Raw genomic sequence first — 19,761 nt, 5'->3', positions numbered from 1 at the left:
GACATGGGTGCTGTTTCCTATTAACTCTTTTTGCTCTGCTACAAAATGAGCTTTTTCAGCAAGAACACTCTAACCCAGAACATATGCCACCATACTTGTTGTCGGTATAATCCGATGACTGATCGATGGCAGCGGTAGCAACGCTAAACGGCAAAACATGACAGCCGTAAACGTCCTAGCTACTCACCACCATAATCCGCGCGCACAATTTACATGCGTTTACGCGGTGTGCGATTCCGCCGCCAAGCCGATATCGATTAAACGTTCGTCCAAACATGTGCCCACGCGGACCATTAGCGGACACATGTTCTACAGCCCCAGAAACGGATCGGCGGCTGCGGAATGCATGTCGGCGTCATCGTCGTCGTCGTCAGTAACGATTTCTTGCACATGTCGTCCGTTGCATTTACTAACTCTATGTAGGTATTGCGGCAAGTTGCCTGCAACCCACGCACGCACTTTTCGAATTGCGATTGTCAAGAAGGTTGGCTAAAGTCGCGTCATCGTCTCTGGAGTTCTGTGGTGAGAGTGTTTTATAAAGACATGTTTGATGCTCCGCAAAATGTAAATACAAAGAAAACAGTACGCGTCAGTTACCTTTGGAAACATATACCAGTCAATCATGACTTGCATAATCAAAGTTTATGAATAGTTAGACCAAGATATTCACACAACATTGCTCTTTTCTGCCAAATATTGAAAACTCCTTTAAATTGTTTGTTGAACCTGAACCGCCGCTGTAATTTTCCTCTCCAATCGATCCATTCCATCATCGTCTTCAGCGTGCACTGATACGTCAATCGTTCCGAGGCCTAAGAAGATTTATTACCGCTCCGAAATAGGCGGCGTCGGGCGTTTGACATGTATGGTGATAGAAAAACCGAAGCACAGAAGCCGATAAGGATCTTGCAATCAATACACTCCTCTCCGTATTTGATCGAGCCTATGACAACACAGCACTAGCAGTAATGTTACGAAATACGTGAACTACAAAAAAAAAACGGTTCAAATTCATTGACGAATCAGATTATGTAAAAGTCATCAACTAACTCGCGTTGGTTGCCACAGGGATGTTCCATTTATGGAATTATAGGTCGGGGAAGGCGCTCATACCGTGAAACGCACACCCGCCGTTGAACCAGGTTAATGATGAAATCCTGCTCCGCTGTATCGATTCGGGTTGAACTAATTGGCAAATGCAAATTTCCGTCATCTTCGTCAGTTCATTGGGTTAGTTGTGTATAAAGCAGGTGCTACATGGCGAAAGTGGGACGATGAATGGATGGGAGAAACTAATGATTTGACAAATGCTGGTTAAAGAAAATGTGGAATGTGCAATTCCATCGAAGGGTGATGTGGGATGCTGGCGAAGAACTTTAGTCGGTTCGGCAATGGGTAATCGATATAGCATAGCAGAGCATGATCACTTGTACAAATGGTGAATGAAGTTGCTAATATGAGTACAGGGGATGGCCAAAATGTTTGGGATAGGCAACTTTTTTTTCTCTCAGAAAAATGTTCAACATGTTGTAACTTTTCATGAGTGCATCAAAAATTCTCAAACTTTGACTGTGTGTTCACCTATTATATGTGCATGATTGGTACAAATTTGAGCTCGATTGGTTAATCTTTCGCGAAGTTAGAATCGTTCTGGTAAAACACTATTTTTAAGGCAACAAATTTTATAACTGTCATATCTCGGAAACCAGTGAACCGAATTGAATGAAATTTTTAACGTTTTTCAACAATATATTGACAATATACTTGATCCGACGCTATAAAATATAATATTTGCTCACGATGAATAAAGTTATACCGGTTTGACATTTTCACGCATATAAAGGAAAATAAGTCAAATTTATAATATCACACAGAAATTACTAAATGTGTTATTCTTTCAATCCAGATAGGCTCTAATTCATCTTATTAGAGATATCTTGAGAACAGAAGCAGAAAATCTTTGGATATTAACACAAAAATTTACATTTTTTCAAGAAAGATCCAAAAACTTTCACTCCATGATAACTTTGTTGTACATATGTTTTAATGACATGAGAAGCATCAATGTATTGTTGATAAGCGCTCAAAAGTTCATTAAATTCGATTCACTGGTTTCCGAGATATGACAGTTAAAAAAAAGTTATCTAAAAAATGGTGTTTTCCGAGAACGATTCTAGGTTCGCGAAAGATTAACCAATCGAGCTCAAAATTGTACCAATGATGCACATATAGTAGGATAGCAAACAGTCAAAATTTGAGAATTTTTGACGCACTCTATGAAAAGTTACAGCGTTTTGTACTTTTTTTTGAGAGTGAAAGTTGCCTATCCCAAACATTTTGGCCACCCCCTGTATATTCAATCCATTGTCATTGGAGATTTCGATATCTACATAACGTAAATCCACATTAATCTCCTCGCACCTGGTCAAGTCTTAGCAAAAAGTTTGATTACGTCCTATCATTAAGTTAGAAAGTGTCAGACCTCAAACAGCTAGAGATAAACGAAAGGATAGTAAAAATGCCGAATATTTAAATGATGTGTGTGACAATTACGCAACTCACTATAACAATCCGTTTCCGACATTCTTAGCAAACCGCAGTAGAATCACTTGGCATGATACGGGACCTTGTAATACAGGCGACTGGCTCCGCCAAAGCTCCACTCCTCAATGAGCCAGCAACACTCTCACTGTCTCGTCATGATGATTGCTGTCACCGATGCCTACTAGGGGAAGGACACGCAAAGGTAATATCACTAATTATTATTCACACCCCACAATGTGTGACCATATAACAATAGGTATAGTATACAAAGAATTAATCTAAAAGATCTCAGCAGGGTGTACCTCGTCGGACGATCGTACTCATGACGATAGATCATTTGCTTCTACACATTTTCTTTACTTTTCGCACTGTTTTCACTTTCCGAGCCGAAAAGCGCACTTTCAACCTAATCGCACACACGCTCAACGCTCACTGCTTTCTTTCCGCGCCGAACAATAGGCAAGGAATCTTCCGAATCTGGCCGCGTGCACGTTAACTGCTGACTTCTGCGCAGAAACAAGTAAATGAACATACAGCTTGCTTTCATCCAAAACACTGGTAAAAAGGATAGTTGCGATAGTTCTGGCCATGAGACGGAAAGCAAGCTAAAAAATCGCTAAGACATGTCATAAACAAGAAAGTCTTTCGAAACAAGTGCGTAGGTTCGGGAGTTCTGGAATGCTGGCATGATTGTGAACTAAGGAATTCGAACTCTGATGTTTTGCTATACTCAATTTACTTCAACTTCCTTTCCTCCTTTAACAGTTGCCTTTATTTTACATGTTTACTAGAATACCGTCTGGTGATCTGTTAGGCGTTTCCCATGAACTATGTAGACTCATTTTTGGTTATCTCATATACCCTTTTCCCTTGGATTTGAGACTTAGTTCCCCTTTTGAGTTATGTTGTGCAATTCAGATCCTATTGTGATCCACTAGCCTCTGCTCAGACACTCCTATCGCTACCTCCGCGTCGTACCGGCTGGAAACTATGAGCAACCTGAGGAAAGATCGGGTAGCCAACCCCGGTGAAACTTTGTTCGTAGGCTGACAGGGAAGGGGAGGGGGTTTGCTTCTGCAAACCTGAGTGTCTGTTCTCCAGGAGGAGCGGCTCACAACACCGTCTGAACCCCATGTTAGGGGCGGCTGATCAATGTCCGAGTATTCCAAGCTCAACTGTGCACTATGGTCCCCCGGAAACCAGGGGGTTGGTGTCAGGCCTTACGAGTCTACCGTGAAAAAAAAACACCGTTGTAAAAAAAGGATAATAGGAACCGAGACCAACGGCAAGGCATCGAACAAAAAGGACTGGCGATCGGAAACTCGGTACGTGGAACTGCCGATCTCTCAACTTCATTGGGAGCACCCGCATACTCGCCGATCTACTGAATCCATGGTGCGAATGTTTAGAGGTAATCATACCATCTACCAGAGTTCCGGCAACACACGCGAGCTGGGAACAGCTTTCATCGTGATGGGTGATACGCAGAGGCGCGTGATAGGTCGGTGGCCGATCGACGAAAGAATGTGCAAGTTGAGGATCAAGGGCCCATTCTTCAACTTCAGCATAATAAACATGCACAGCCCACACTCCAGAAACACTGATGATGACAAGAACTCATTATATGCGCAGCTCGAATGCGAGTACGACCGCTATCCAAGCCACGACGTCAAGATCATCATAGGAGATCTAAACGCTCAGGTAGGCCAGGAAGAGGAATTCAAACCGACGATTGGAAAGTTCAGCGCTCACCAGCAGACGAACGAAAACGGCTAACGACTTATTGATTTTGCCGCCTCCAAAAATCACCTTTTTCCAACACAGTTTCACTTATCGTTACACTAGGAGATCACCACAGCAGACATTATTGCAAATCGACCACGTCCTGATTGACGGACGACACTTCTCCGACATTCATTATCGACGTCAGGACCTACCGTCTCGCCAACATCGGCTCCGGCCACTACCTAGTTATGGTCAAACTGCGCCCAAAACTCTCCGTCATCAACAATGTACGGTACCGGCGACCGCCGCGGTACAACCTAAAGCGACTAAAACAACCGGAAGTCACCTCAGCATAAACGCGCAGAATCTCGAGGCCGCGTTGCCAGACGAGGGCGGCCCTCTACAGGGCCAGATCTAAAGGAAGGCGGGGGACCAGAGCCCGGGCCCCCACATTTTAGGCCCTCCACAAAAACCTTTTTGCTAAACATTGCTGGCTAATAGAGGTTCCATTTCCCGACCATTTTGGTTGTCCCGGGATTCGGGATAAAATTTGTTGCTTGTCCCAGGAAATCCCGGGATCCCGGGAAATTTTTCAATCTGCTTAAAAACACATTTTTGCTATCAGAAATATGTTATATGTATTCATCATATCAAATAAATAAATGGTTCACATCAAGTAACTGGTCTTATCAACTTGATTTCGTTCTCTGAAAATACGACTTCAAGAAGCAAATGTTTTTGATGATTTCATCGAACAGTGAGGATATATCCGGAGTTCGATTTTAAGATTCGGGGTCAACTAACCATGTAGCTCAAAAAGTGACAACTCTGTCACAATTACTTTCGAAAATTCAATCATTTCCGAATCAGTCTAAGACGGGTTGCCATATTACTTTATAGCCGATTCCAGTTTTTCGCGCATGCTCGATGGTGTTATGCATACAAGACAATCCAGCATTCAACTCGGCAGCATCATTATCGATCTGTCTTTGGCGGTCTCGCAACAATCGAACTCCCAGTTTCTTGATGAACTTAATCATTTGCGTTTTCGATGAGCTTTCCAGTTTTGCTGGCACTTGGGTTGACGACGGAAGACCTTGAAGGAACTTTAGCGCTGTTATTATTTCCTTTTGGCGCTGATTGTTGATTCTTTTCAACATTGGAGTTACTTTTTGTAAGCTTCGAATACAAAAAACTCAAGCTGCCTTCCGTAGACAATAATATAGCATCTCGTCTTCCCAATGCTTCCGAAGCGAGTCTGATTGGCTGAAGAGCTTCCTGATGATTTTTTGCAGCTTCAAAATCATTGTCCATGTCCAACATATGTATAGAAAGGCCTATTTCGAAAATTTTCTCTTTGATGCTATCAAAACCGTAAATGAAGTGCTCCAGCATTGTTTCAGTCGAGTTTCAACGAGTTTTGATGTCCCAACACAGTTGAAATAGTTTATGTAATATTTTCGTGATTTTTTGTTGAAGGCGATGTTTGAAAAAAAAAAATCACGACTCTTCGAATACGTTTCAGAGATTCTCCAAATTCAAATCAAAGCGAAAAATATGTGTAAGAAATGTGCGTCCCGGGAATCCCGGGATTTTCGGGACGGTGAAAAATGTTATCCCGGGATTCGGGAAATCCCGAATTTTTCAAGATCCCGGGATTTTTTGTCCCGGGATATCCCGGGTTGTAACCTCTACTGGCTAAACATTAACAAAAACAAAGAAAAGCTTATTTGGTCATGGCATTTGTACCTCAGACGGGCCTCTACATCCGCTCTGGCCCCGGGCCCCACAATCCTTAATCCGGGCCAGCTTCCTAGCACCATCGGATACGTGGAACGGAATCGACGGAACGAATGGTTCGACGAAGAGTGCAGCACGGGTTTGGAGGAAAAGAACGGAGCGCGGGCGGTAATGCTGCAGCAAGTGACCCGATAGAACGTGGAACGCTACAAGCAGAAGCGGAAACAGCAGATCCACCTCTTTCGAGAAAGAAAAGCGCCGCCTGGAAGAAGCGGAGTGCGAAAAAATGGACTGCTGTGCCGTTCCCAGAAACACGGAAGTTCTACCAGAAGCTTAACGCGTTCCGCAACGGCTTCATGCCGCGAACCGAAATATTCAGGGATAAGAACGGAGGCCTCTTGACGGACGGACGTGAGGTGATCTAAAGGTGGAAGCCGCACTTCGATCAGCATCTGAATGGCGTGGAGAACGTAGGCACGGGAAACCACGGCAACGGAGGAAACGACGACGTCAGTGCAGCGGAAGACGGAAATGAACCAACTTCCACGCTGAGGAAAGGTAAGGATGCCATTCATCAGCTCAAAACTAATAAAGCAGCTGGTAAGGATGGTATGGCTGAACTCATCACCGGTGGATAGTCAGGATCTGGGAAACCGAACAGATACCGGAAAGGAAGGGGTAATCTGTCCCATTCACAAGAAAGGCGACCATTTGGAATGTGACAACTTCAGAGTGATCACTATTTTGAATGCTGCCTACGAACTGCTATCCCAGATCATCTTCCGTTGTCTGTCATCGAATGAGTTCGTGGGAAGTTATCAAGCCGGCTTCATCGACGGCCGGTCGACAATGAACCAGATCTTTACCGTACGGCAAATCCTTCAGTAATGCCGTTAATACAAGGTCCCAACGCATCACTTATTTATGGACTTCAAAGCGGCATACGACAGTATCGACCACGCAGAGTTATGGAGAATCATGGACGAAAACGGATTTCCTGAGAAGCTGACAAGACTGATTAAAGCAACGATTGACGGTGTACAAAACTGCGTAAGGGTTTCGGGTGAACTATCTAGTTCATTCGAATCGCGCCGGGGACTGCGACAAGGTGCGGACTCTCATGCCTACTCTTCAACATCGCACTGGAAGGTGTGATGCGACAAGCCGGGCTTAACAGCTGGTCAAATTGTGTTCATTGCGGACGTCATTATTGCCAGATCATCTGGAACGGTGGCAGAGCTGTACACCAGCCTGGAACGCTAAGCAGCGATCGGATCCGTCTGGGTAGTAATATGACGATAGACGGGGATACATTCGAGGTGGTGGAGGAATTTGTCTACCTCGGATCCTGACGGCTGACAACAATTTGAGTCGAGTATCACGAAGACCCATCATCAGCGGAAGTCGTGCCTTCTAAGGACTCCAGTAAAAGCTGCGGTCTAAAAAGATTCATCCGCGCACCAAATGCACCATGTACAAAACGCTAATGAGACCGGTGGTCCGCTATGGACACGAGACATGGACCATGCTCGAGGAGGACCTGCAAGCACTCGGAATTTTCGAGCGACGCGTGCTAAGAACGATCTTCGGCGTTGTGCAGGAGAACGGTGTGTGGCGGAGAAGGACGAACCACGAGCTCGCTGTCTTTACGGCGAACCCAGCATCCAGAAGGTGGTCAAAGCCGGAAGCATACGGTGGGTAGGGCATGTTGCAAGAATGCCGGACAACAACCCTTCAAAGCTGGTGTTTGCTACTGATCTGGGTGGCACAAGAAGGCGTGGATCGCAGAGAGCACGATGGGCGGACCAGGTGGAGCGTGACTTGGCGAGCATTGGGCGCGACCGGCGTTGGAGAGCGGCAGTCACAGACCGAGTATTTATTGTGGCGTACTATTGTTGATTATGTCTTGTCTTAAATGTGATGTTGAACAAATCAATGTATGTATGTATGTATGGGATCCACACAGATACGATACGAATCGATTGCTAGAGTATTGGACAGAATAAATCAATACACATGAAAAATGGCATCAACGCAACCCCAGCAAGCTCGCCATGCACCGTCGTCGTCAGGTGGCAAGCAACTTAGAGCACTGCGCATGGGTCCTATCGGGTCTACTCGTAAGCCTACAGCGCAGGAGGCTCACGCTTCCTGTTTCCTCTCACGACACCAACGGTGGTGGCTGGATGCATGGGGGGGCGCAGAAAAAAGTCAAGATTATTTACGATCGACAAAGCCATAAAATTTTCGCGCGAAAGTGATTTATATTAATTTTCATCATTGTAGCAGCCGGGAGAGTATAAATTTGATTGGATAGGAGTTGAGAGAGTGAGATTTCTCGATTTTTTACGACTTGATGAGTTCGGCTGTCGTACAATATATTCAAGTCGATAATTGTTAATGATCCGCACATAAAGATGGTTTTTATCACATGTCAACCGCAATCGAAGCCGCAGTGCGTTGAAAACCTTCGCGCTCGCGTATAGGAATGAGTTAGTAGAGAGATGATAATCGTTAAAGGAAATACAGTTGATACACAGCACCATCCGTCCGCGTCCGTGAGTTCCGTGACCGTCCTCGTGGCAACATAAATCTCGCAGCAGCTGCGTGAGGAACTGACCGCGTGGCATGCTGCTCCCCCGTAGGACTTTCGGAACCAGTATTGTTCCTTGAGCCGATCGATCAGACCCCGCTACAACTGGAACAAGAGAAACCAACCTCGATCGATCGGCGTAAATCGACGCAGGGGGACACAGTTTGGCGCCGTGGGAAATGTAACCGTACATACCGTTTCACTTTCTTCCAGTGCGATGCCGTAATCGAGAATTTCGATCTTGCTGCACGGCCGGTGGATGGATGTGAGACGCATCATTGCAAAACTTGTGGGAGACATACTTTATTGCAGGTACTAACTGGAGGACTACATTATCCGAGGAGTCTATTGAACGTCTGTTGAACCGAAATTCAACATTGCGAAAGATTGATAGATGCAGCACAACAGTCATTTGTTCCCATTGAAATTGATCGAATAATTCCAAAACGACAACATTACATCAATCTTGTAACAATCGATTATACCAACTGATATGTGCCGCGCCGCAAGTTGTCCGTTGTCTGAACGCTGTAAAAGGAACCCGTCATGGTCATGTTGGAAATTTGTTTTCCATAATTTCTAAAATCACAAATCAATCGATCTATCAGCTACAACTGCTACTGAGTGCGCAACATTGCTACAGTGCAGACAGTAGTGGTGTGGTGGCATTTGTGGTTAATGCTAGATGCATGTAAGCCGCCACAGCACAGCATTTTTGTAACCCTAGGCTGCTGCCGCTGCCGGGACAGTAGAAACTTGTAGTCATTGCGTTACACGCAGCGGGAAGACATATCCCGGCATGTATGACAAGCGCTACCGAATGCAAGATCTCTTTGATAGTTAATGTCTTCAAGGTGGAACTGTGGATGAGGCTAGATGTCAGTGTGAGGTAATTTATTATAATTTATTAAGCCGCATCCTCAAGAAATACATTAAACCATGTATTTTTTAGTTGCAATCAAAAGATTTTTCAAGAACAACGGTACGAGGAGCCATACACATCCATCAAAAACTTGGAAACAACAATAACTCGTCAAAAATTTTACAAAAACCACATTAGGATTTTTGAAACGTTGATCAAAGATATCCCAAGTAGCACCTGCAACTAAAATAGAAAAGATCATCGTTGCAAACATGTTGCAACTAAGTTTTCATGAAACAACGGATGTTAAAACCCTGTTGTTAAAGCCAAACTGTGGTATAACATATTTATAACAACTAGCGCAATGTAAATAAACGTCATCGTTAGTTGAAACTTGCGAAACCAATTTGTAACTGAGTTATAATCTGATTGTTTCAACGAATCTTAGTTACGACCGTTTACAAACCAAAACAACCAAAACATTGATACTGATTGTTATAAACATGTTTACTTGGAACTAATTTAGAACATAACGGAAAATTTTGACAGAAGGGATGGAAGCTGCAATATGTGCGACAAAAGGTTTTTGAAATCATAAAAATAATAAAATGAGCTATAAAAACTTTAATGTTTCCAAAAAAGTCATGTAAAAATAAAATGTATCATTTACTTCATAAATTTTTCAACATATTCTATAATTTTATCAAGTTAAAGTGGTTAAAAAATAAATTGGAGGTAAAACATTTTTGTTTCATTAAAAAAAATGCAAGTTGATTTTCATATTTAAATAATTGATTCATTATTATACCATAGTTGCTCCATATTGTCGCGCTTATCTTTTATTAGATTCCTGCGGCGGTCGTACGCTCGCAAGGCATACCGCCGCATGACAGTCGCAAGGCAAAACAAAAGAAAAAGTGTTCCCGCCAAAAACAAAAGCACGTGGGTTTCGCGAAGTGACAGATGTTTTTGAAGGTATTTGTGACGAACGACAAGAGTGGCTCAGTGGAATGAGTGTTCTTGCTGTCAAACCCCATATAATGGAATTATATATTTTTAAATCTGGTGACGCTGTTATGATTAGTGACTGTCGCGCTAATATCAGAAGCCAGAGGCAGATAATCGCCATATTCTGATTTTTCTTGAGAGGCATAATATTAAATTAAAATAACATTATAAACCAAGGATCGGTAAATTCGCCTCACTCCATTCATATTCACTCCTCTTTGCTGAAGCCAATCGAGAATCGAGATGCAGCAAACGGATAGTCGTGATCAAACACGCAACCCCATCACCAGTGGGAAGCGATGCGCAAGCTGGTTGACATGGATATTCGTGGCCGATCGTCGCAGTTTGGATCGCAAGCGAATGAATGAATGGCGAATGGTGACGAATGCTGGTGAGCGATCGAAGCGGCTATTATCATAACTAGAAGAGAATTTCTGCATGTAATGCATACGTTTTAGTGTATTGTTGTTGAAATGCTAGATTACTAGACGAACATTTGAAAAGGGCCTATCTGCTTTGCGTAAACAAACATGTTTTTGTCTCTGTAGGGCCCATCTGCATCCACCCACGCACAACAACACCCTTATCAGAAAGAGTGTTCTTCAAGCTATCTATTAAGGGTGTTGATGTGCGTGGGTGGATGCAGAGAAGCCCTGCAGAGACAGAACCTTGTTTGTTTACGAAAAGCAGAAAGGCCATTTTCAAATGTTCGTCTAGATTAGCAAAGAAAATAATAAACATTTTTTGAAAACTTCAAATATTCGTACGCGCAATATCACTCACGAATCGCATCAGGCAGCATACATTTATTACGTAACGCAAAAATCGACATTTTTTTACCTCTCCCTCCCCCCTCCGTAACGCTTTTTTGTATGGAAATCCTAAATTTTTTGTATGGGCCGTAACGCTTGGCCATACTCCCCCCTCCCCCTAGAGCGTTACGTAATTTGTGGATGGCGCCTCTCCTCTCCATCGCTTGCGATGCGAATGTGGATGAATGTTTTAATTCCATGTATGGCTCGCCGGTGTTTGCTGTCGTCGCTGACAGGCAAACACACAAACTAAAGCGACAACCGTTCGCTGCTGACTGTATTCGAGTGTGAAAGAAGATGAAAAGTGGAAATCAGGAACCCTGTTATAAACATCAGTAAATTGTTCAATAAAGAATTCATACATTATACCATTCCTTCTTCAAACCAAGAAGAATATATAAGCACTGGTAAATGCTCCATTTGTTGTTAAATTATGCACTATTTACATAGTACAGGACGACTGGTACCACTGGAAGGGTTTGAATACATGTTACATTCGAACTAGATAGTGGTGCTTTGAAGCTTCTTAAAAATATCTGGTGAAAAGATGCAGCATTCCGTTAGCATAAATTTTGACATTTTATCGAACCAATTTTGATTCCTAATCAGGCAAAATGTCAGACACAGCATTCCGTTTTTTAAATATATGGTACGGAAGTTTTATCATCTTCTTTTGATCATTACAACGAAACAGGAGTTCTACTAGCACTTCCACAGTTGCTATCTCCTCTCCTCTTCTTGGCGTAACGTCCTCACTGGGACAAAGCCGGCTTCTCAGCTTAGTGTTCTATGAGCACTTCCACAGTTATTAACTGAGAGCTTCCTCTGCCAATGACCATTTTGCATGTGTATATCGTGTGGCAGGCACGAAGATACTCTATGCCCAAGGAAGTCAAGGAAATTTCCTTTACGAAAAGATCCTGGACCGACCGGGAATCGAACCCGTCACCCTCAGCATGGTCATGCTGAATACCCGTGCGTTTACCGCCTCGGCTATATGGGCCCCATTTGCTATCTGTATGCTGCAAATTGAGAAATAGTCATAAGGTATTTGGGGGCTATCCATAAATTACGTAATAGTATGAGGTGAGAGGGGGATTGAGAATTCTTATGCTCCGTACTAAAATATTTGGGGTTTCCTACAAACAAAAAAATAAAGGAAGGGATGTCCAAAAAATGATCAAATTCCTTTACGTTATAAATGGATATCCCCTTAATTGTCGACGAGAAGTAAACGTCCAAGTGTTTACATTTTTTGGTTGTTTATGGCCTACCGTGTGAAGCAATGTTCTCCTAGACATAATTTAGCAAGTAAAAATTCTAAACTAATTTTCAGCATTTTACGGGTGCATTTAATAAGCTGCTGAAATGAACTTAGTCAAAGCAATATGGCGCGTACATTTTTACTACAAATGTCTAAATTTTCACTCACAAAATGATAAGTAGACTGAGGCGCGTTGAAAATACTGAGCCAGAATGCATGATTTTCCAATAAATCAGGAGCGGCACAAAAATTTACGTTCTCGTTCAGCCTTTTTTTGCGGTTAATTTTACCCACACAATTATTAATCACATTGATGAAACTGTTGACACATAGTCACTGGCAGAGACGAATGTGATGACTACACGCTTAGAAAACCGTTCTGATAAACGTGAACAAACAAACGCAAATATGAGAACAAGCAAATATACACCGTGAACTGGAACTAGTTCCAGCTGTCAATATGGGGGTTCTAGAAAACGTGAAATCTAGTTCACGGTGTACATTTCTTATTGTTGTTATCGTTGCTATGCATAGTTCACGTTTGTTCCCGTTGCCGTGATTGGGAGTTCACGTATATCGGAACGGATTTTTTTGCGTGTAGCTGACTAGTTGTCGAATCGATCACAATTTGTAAGTCGACCATGAGTTGTATCTCGGTTGTAAATCGATTGCGAATTAAAACCGTTTATAACACGAATGGATGTTTTATATTGGCTCCACCTCTTGCGCTTTTTTCGTTGCAATTTAGTCGTTAATAAGACGATTGGTATAAAGGGCACAACATTCAATGTAGTTGCATTTAAATTACAGGAACTTATTAACGTCCAAGTGTGTTGCTTGGGTATGTATTATCAGGGTGTCTACTCATAAGATAAAATAAAATTCCCTAAGTTTTCCAGGGAAGATATTTTAAATTTTATATTGATCCTAATTTTTTGAAATTTAGGTACATATATATTTTTCAAAAAATTTCTTAAAAAAATTAAAGGGAGAATGCGCAAGATGGCCGGAACAAATCTCATTTTCTTCTTTTATCACAGTGGTCATTGATTTGGCGAGGGGGAGGGGACTATAAATAATAAACGTATTTAACGAAAAAATACCCAAATAATTTGGCAAAATCGTTAAACTCATCGAATTTGTTAAAAAAAATTCTAAGCGATTCTAATTTTACTTTGAAATTTTAAAATTTCTTGAATTATTTATTTGTGTCCCCCCTCAATATGTTGAGAGTTCAATTGCATACAATTGCTTTGTATTTCCATAGAAAATACCTTTTGAAAAGATATGACATCCAAACATTCTTAAAAATCAATTAAAAATATTCAGGATTCCAATGAGTAATTCAACAGACTGTATGACCGTTAAGTTCCTTTAAAAAAATTGAAACTGAACTAGTAGTGAGTTTGAGCTTTTGATGAAAACCCTACGGAAAACTAGAAATTACGATAGTAAATCAACAATCTATATACACTACCCGTCATAAGTACGGACTCGCTTGAAAAAGTATTGCAACACTCAGTTAAATATTGCATCACCTTGAAAAGTTTAGCATTACCTCAAAACAACTACATATGTGCTGCTATATCTGAAATTTCTGAAAATATGCAAAGGTACAGTCTTTAGCAAATTTGTTCGGAGGGTCATAGACATAATGACAAGCAGTTTGGTTCGCAATTCTGCCGCTAGGTGACGCTAGTGAGCATGAAAAAATGATCATTTTTAACTACATAGTTCCATCTCGTAATCCTGATGAGATAGAAAGTTCATGTCTTCGGCATAGTTGTTCGGAAGGTCATGGACATCATAATGACAGTATTGTTGGCAATTCTGCTGCTAGGTCGCGCTAGCGAGCATGGGAAAATGAGCATTTTCAACTAGTTCTATCTCGTGATTCTGATGAGATAGAACGTTAAAGTCTTGGGCAAAGTTGTTCGGAAGGTTATGGACGTCATAATGACATGCAGTTCATCCACTTCATATTCAAGAGGTTGATGTTCATGTGATTCAGGTGTATGTCATTTTAATTCGAATGATTCGGGTCTGATTCACTTGATATTCAAGAGGTTCAGGTCTGATTCATTTCATGTTCAAGTGCTTCAGAGCTCATTCACTTCATTATCCAGTGATTTAGGTCTGAGTCATTTAAATTCAAGTGGTTCAGGTCTGATTCACTTGATATTCAAGTGATTGAGGTCTGATTAATTTCTTGTTCAAATGATTCAGATCTGTGTCATTTCAATCCAAGTGATTCAGGTCTGATTCACTTCATATTTAAATGATGCAGGTCTGATTCATTTCATATTCAAGTTATTCAGGTGTGATTCACTTCATATTCAAGTGATTCAAGGCTCATTCACTTCATATTCAAGTGATTCAGGTCTGAGTCATTTTCATCCAAGTGATTCGGATTTGAATCATTTTAATTCAAGTGATTCAGGTCTGATTTATTTCATATTCAAGCGATTCAAGTCTGATTCACTTCATATGCAAGTGATTCAGGTCTGATTCACTTTATATTCATGCGATTCAAATCTGATTCACTTGATATTCATGATATTTAAGTGATTCATGTCTGATTCACTTCATATTCAAGTGATTCAGGTCTGAGCCATTTTAATCCAAGTGATTCAAGTCTGATCCACTTTATATTCAAGCGATTCGAATCTGGTTCACTTGATATTCATTATATTCAAGTAATTCAGGTCTGACTCACTTCATAATAAAGTGATTCAGGTCTAATACTCTTCATATTCAAGTAATTCAAGGCTCATTCACTTTATATTCAAGTGATTTAGGTCTGAATCATTTTAATCCAAGGGATTCAGATCTGATTCACTTCATATTCATGTGATTCAGGTCTGATTCATTTCATGTTCAAGTGATTGAGGTCTGATTCAGGTCGGATTCACTTCATATTCAAGTGATTGAAGGCTGATTCACTTCATATTCAATATGTTCAGGTCTGATTCACTTCATGTTCAAATGATTGAGGTCTGAGACATTTTAATCCAATAGATTGAGTCCTGATGCACTTCATGTTCAAGTGATTCAGGTCTAACTTACTTCATATTCAATGGGTTCAGGTCTAATTCAATTCATGTTAAAGTGATTCAGGTCTGATTCACTTCATATTTAACACTTATGTGGCCGGCAGGGTACCCGGGTACCTTTTTCAATTTCAAATCTCGATATTTTAATGGTTATTGAGACTAGGATGTTGGAACTCTGTTAGATCTTAGAACTCGTGAATATACATCTATTACTGGGGTTGACCAAATTTTAAATTGAGGAGGGGCAGGGGGAGGGGCTCCTGCATTTTTTTATTACGTGGAAGGCCGGCAGGGTACCCGGGTACCCACGAAATTGAAATGATCATATCTCCGTCAATTTTTCATCGATTTTGGAAATTTTTAGCTCATTCAATTCAGAAACTCATCATCTATCGGGAAAATATTTGGTTAGACCGATCTAATCACCGTGGTTTTCGGAAAATCCATATTTTTGGGAGCATGTCCTTATACCATATTGAAACCCACATTGTTAAGGCTAGGATACCTTAAAGTGTTTATGGTCAACCATGGCCTCACGGGAAGCGTGTTCCGAAATCACAGTTTCAAAGTCAACACGTTTTATGATTCCCTGCCGGTCAGATACAATATGCCAAAGCAATTTTACGATGCTTGGTACCGAAATTGCTACTAACCTACCGAAAATCCCGTATATTCTATTGTATAAAAACACGGATCCGGAAATCCGGATTTTCCGGTACCTATGGTGATCGGACCGGTCTAACCAAATACGATCTCGATAGATAATGAGTTTCTGAGTTGAATGAGGCAAAAACTTTTAAAATCGGTGGAAAAATCGCTGAGATATGATCATTTCCATTGCGAGGGTACCCGGGTACCCTGCCGGCCTTCTACGGGTGTTTTTTTGCTGGCCACACTACGGTTAAAAAGTTATTATTATTTTTTTTTTATCTGCATTAAGGACAGACTTGTTAGAATCCCAAAATGGCCGCCACAATGGCCGACTTTGACACCTACTCACGGTTTCGAGCGCACAAATCTCTTCGTAAACAAAACCAGCGCATTTGATCTCATTTTAAGCTAATTACAAGTGAGCAAGAACAGAATAATAAAATGCACTGTTGTTTAAAGCTTGCTTCTTGAGATTTGTGCGTCTGAAGTTCTGATGCACTGTTGAAGCGGGATTTCAAGACGTTTGTCCTTAACGAGATTTTTAGCCCTAGGCTAGTTCATCTCAGGACCCACTCTTTACTTCCCTTCCGAAGGAAGAACTCACATTTTGCGAGTTTGTCGGGAGTGGGATTCGATCCCAGGTCCTCGGCGTGATAGTCAAGTGTTCTTACCATCACACCAGGTCCGCTCCTCTAAGAAGTTAATGTCTGATTCACTTAATATTTAAGTGATTCAGGTCTGATTCACTTCATATTCAAATGATTCAGGATTCATTCATTTCATATTCGAGTGATTGAGGTCTGATTCACTTCATATTCAAAAGGTTCAGGTTTGATTCACTAGCTCTAGTGATTCAGGTCTGTGTCATTTTGATCCAAGTGATTCAGGTCTGACTCACTTTATATGCAAGTTATTCAGTTCGGATTCACTTCATTTTGAAGTGATTAAGGTGTGTGTCATTTTAAACCTCGTTATTCTGGTCTGACTCACTTGATGTTCAAGTGATTCAGGTCGGATTCACTTCATGTTCAAGTTATTCAGGTTCACTCACTGATTCACTTGACATTCAAGTGATTCAGGTTCCATTCACTTCATATTCAATTGATTGAGGTCTGATTCACTTCAAATTCAAGTGATTCAGTTTGATACATTTCATGTTCTATGATTCAGGTCTGAGTCATTTTAATCCAACTGATTCAGGTCTGATCCACTTCACCACTGTCAGGTACTTAGTTTTCCGGGATAGCTTTCCAACAGTTTCTAACCGGATTTTTGTAAGATTCTTGCATAAGTTGTTTCAGGGATATTTTCCAGAGAGTTTTTTGATATCTTGGAGTTTCTTTTCAGGATTACTCTAAGAGGTTTTCAAAGAATTTCCTCAGTATTTCCTCCCGGGATCAGTTCCACAACTGTTATCTGTGATGTACCCGATTTTTCAGGATTTCTTCAGAAGTTCTTCTTGAGATTTAACCCTTCAGGACGCGCGCTGCTGTACGAAGTACAACACTACGAAAAAAAAAAACCTCGACCGAACAGGCGTGCGTTCTGAAAGGTTAAGTCTTTGCGGAGATTCTCGCATGATTTCATCGGGATTCTTTCCGATGTTTTTTTTTCCGGAGTTTCTTACAAGGAGTTTTGTAAGTTATTCCAAGTCCGAGAAAAAAAGTTTGAAAAAATCCATACAAGAACTGCGGAAGCCTCTTTTAAAAATCAGAAAATGAGCACCCAAAATCTAAGGAAAATTTCTGGTATTGTTTCCGGGAAGAGCTTAGGGTAAAATCCCGAGAAATTCTGTAATAAAAAGTCTTAGGAGGATCATTGCAAGAAATTCTGTAAACTGCTACATATGTGGAAAAAGCATGGAAAAAGCTCTGAGAGAAATCGAGGGAAGAAATATCAGGGATAGTTGCTGTAGAAATCCTAAAGGGTACTCCGGAATAAACCTTAGAAGAAAGCTCAGGATGAACTCAGAAAAAAAAACTATTGAGAAACGTCCGACGACTAATATCGGAAGGAATTTTCTGATAGAATTCCCGTGAGAAATTCCGAGAGAAATCTCAGGTGAAACTTCAAAAGAATTCCCACAAGATCCTTTTAGAAATATATCGGCTCAAACTCCTGTGTAGAAACCCAGGGAAAAGCTCTTAAAGAAACTCATGGCAATTTTTTTAAGAGATTAGAGGAAAAACTTCGGACAAGATCTCGGGAAGAACTCCGGCAGAAAATTCGTGCAAATTTTTTTTGGAGGAGCTCTAGTGAAAATACCAGGATCTGTAAAAGATCTGGGAGAAATCCCGGGAAGATCTCTTGAGGAAATCCAAAGAGGTAAACCGGAAGAAATCGAAGAAAATTTTCAAGAGGATTCCCGAGAGAAACTCTAGGAGAAATTCCGCAACAATATCTGAGATATATCCCAAGGAAAACTTTCGTGTCACAACGGACTTAATGAACAATGCCGCAAAAATCTCTGAAAATAATTGTGAGAAGAAGTTCTCTATGAACCTCGTGAAGAACTCCAAGAGTAATCTATCGGAATTCAGGAATCCAGGAGGATTCTTAAAGAAAAATGTCTGAAAAAATTGTTCGAATCTTGGAAAAATCCTTTAGGAATACGGAAGAATCTCTTGGAGGAATTCGAAATACATAGATACCAAGCAAAATAAAGTGAAAAAATAAAGAAGGAACCTTGTGAGAAATCCTGGAAGGCATTTCAACAAGAGATATTTCCATAGAAGTCTCAGAAAGAAACCCTGCCGGAATTTCAGGAAATGAAAATCCTTGAAGAGAAATTTCTAGATGAACATCTGCAATGGTTATCAAGATTCCTTTTTGATTTGACTTGCTCATCTCTGAATAATCATCCGCAGAAATTCCAAGCTTCCAGTAAGCATCAAAGGAAAAAATGATAAATTGACAGATTTGACAGATCTTAATACAAACATGTAGTAAAAGAAGTGAACACTGCACATTTTAAAACTCAGTAAACTCTGTGGATTTTGCTTCTGAGTAGATTTACAAGTAGTAAAGTTCGCTACTTTTTTTCATTCGATATAATGTTTTATTGCTATCGGTGCAAAATTTCCTTGAGTGTTTAAGATATTCCCTGAGGATTCTCGGTTTTCCAAGTTTTTCCAGGTAGTAGACACCCTATGCTAAGCAACTTACAGAGGATCAATATGTTATTAATCAAAGATCATTCTAGTGACTTGGTTAATTAACTGAAAATCCTATGAATTCGTTGCCAGATCTGGTAAGTGTTTGTCTTGTCAGGAATACACTGATGTTCAATCAAGGATTCCTTAAGCAAGCGTTAGACTCTGCGCCATTATGAACGTGCCTTTAACGTCAAACAAGTACAATATTTCGAAGAAGTTTAAAGATTTCTATAGAAATTTAAACGATCATCTGAAATAGTTAATCACCTGCATTCAATATGTAGCAAAAAACCTACCAAAAGTCTCCCTTCTACGGGCATCCTCGAATACCAACTCTAACTCTCTATCGACAAC

At 40.9% G+C, this 19,761-nt stretch overlaps 1 protein-coding gene across 1 annotated transcript in view; it reads right to left on the bottom strand.

The window, feature by feature from the left end:
• Window positions 1–19,761, bottom strand: part of LOC115270442 (uncharacterized) — a 134,475-nt gene that overhangs the window by 47,711 nt on the left and 67,003 nt on the right. The window lies entirely within an intron of this gene.

The sequence above is a fragment of the Aedes albopictus genome, chromosome 2 (assembly GCF_035046485.1).
Source record: "Aedes albopictus strain Foshan chromosome 2, AalbF5, whole genome shotgun sequence".
Lineage (NCBI taxonomy): Eukaryota > Metazoa > Arthropoda > Insecta > Diptera > Culicidae > Aedes > Aedes albopictus.
This window is presented reverse-complemented; position numbering and strand designations above follow the sequence as displayed.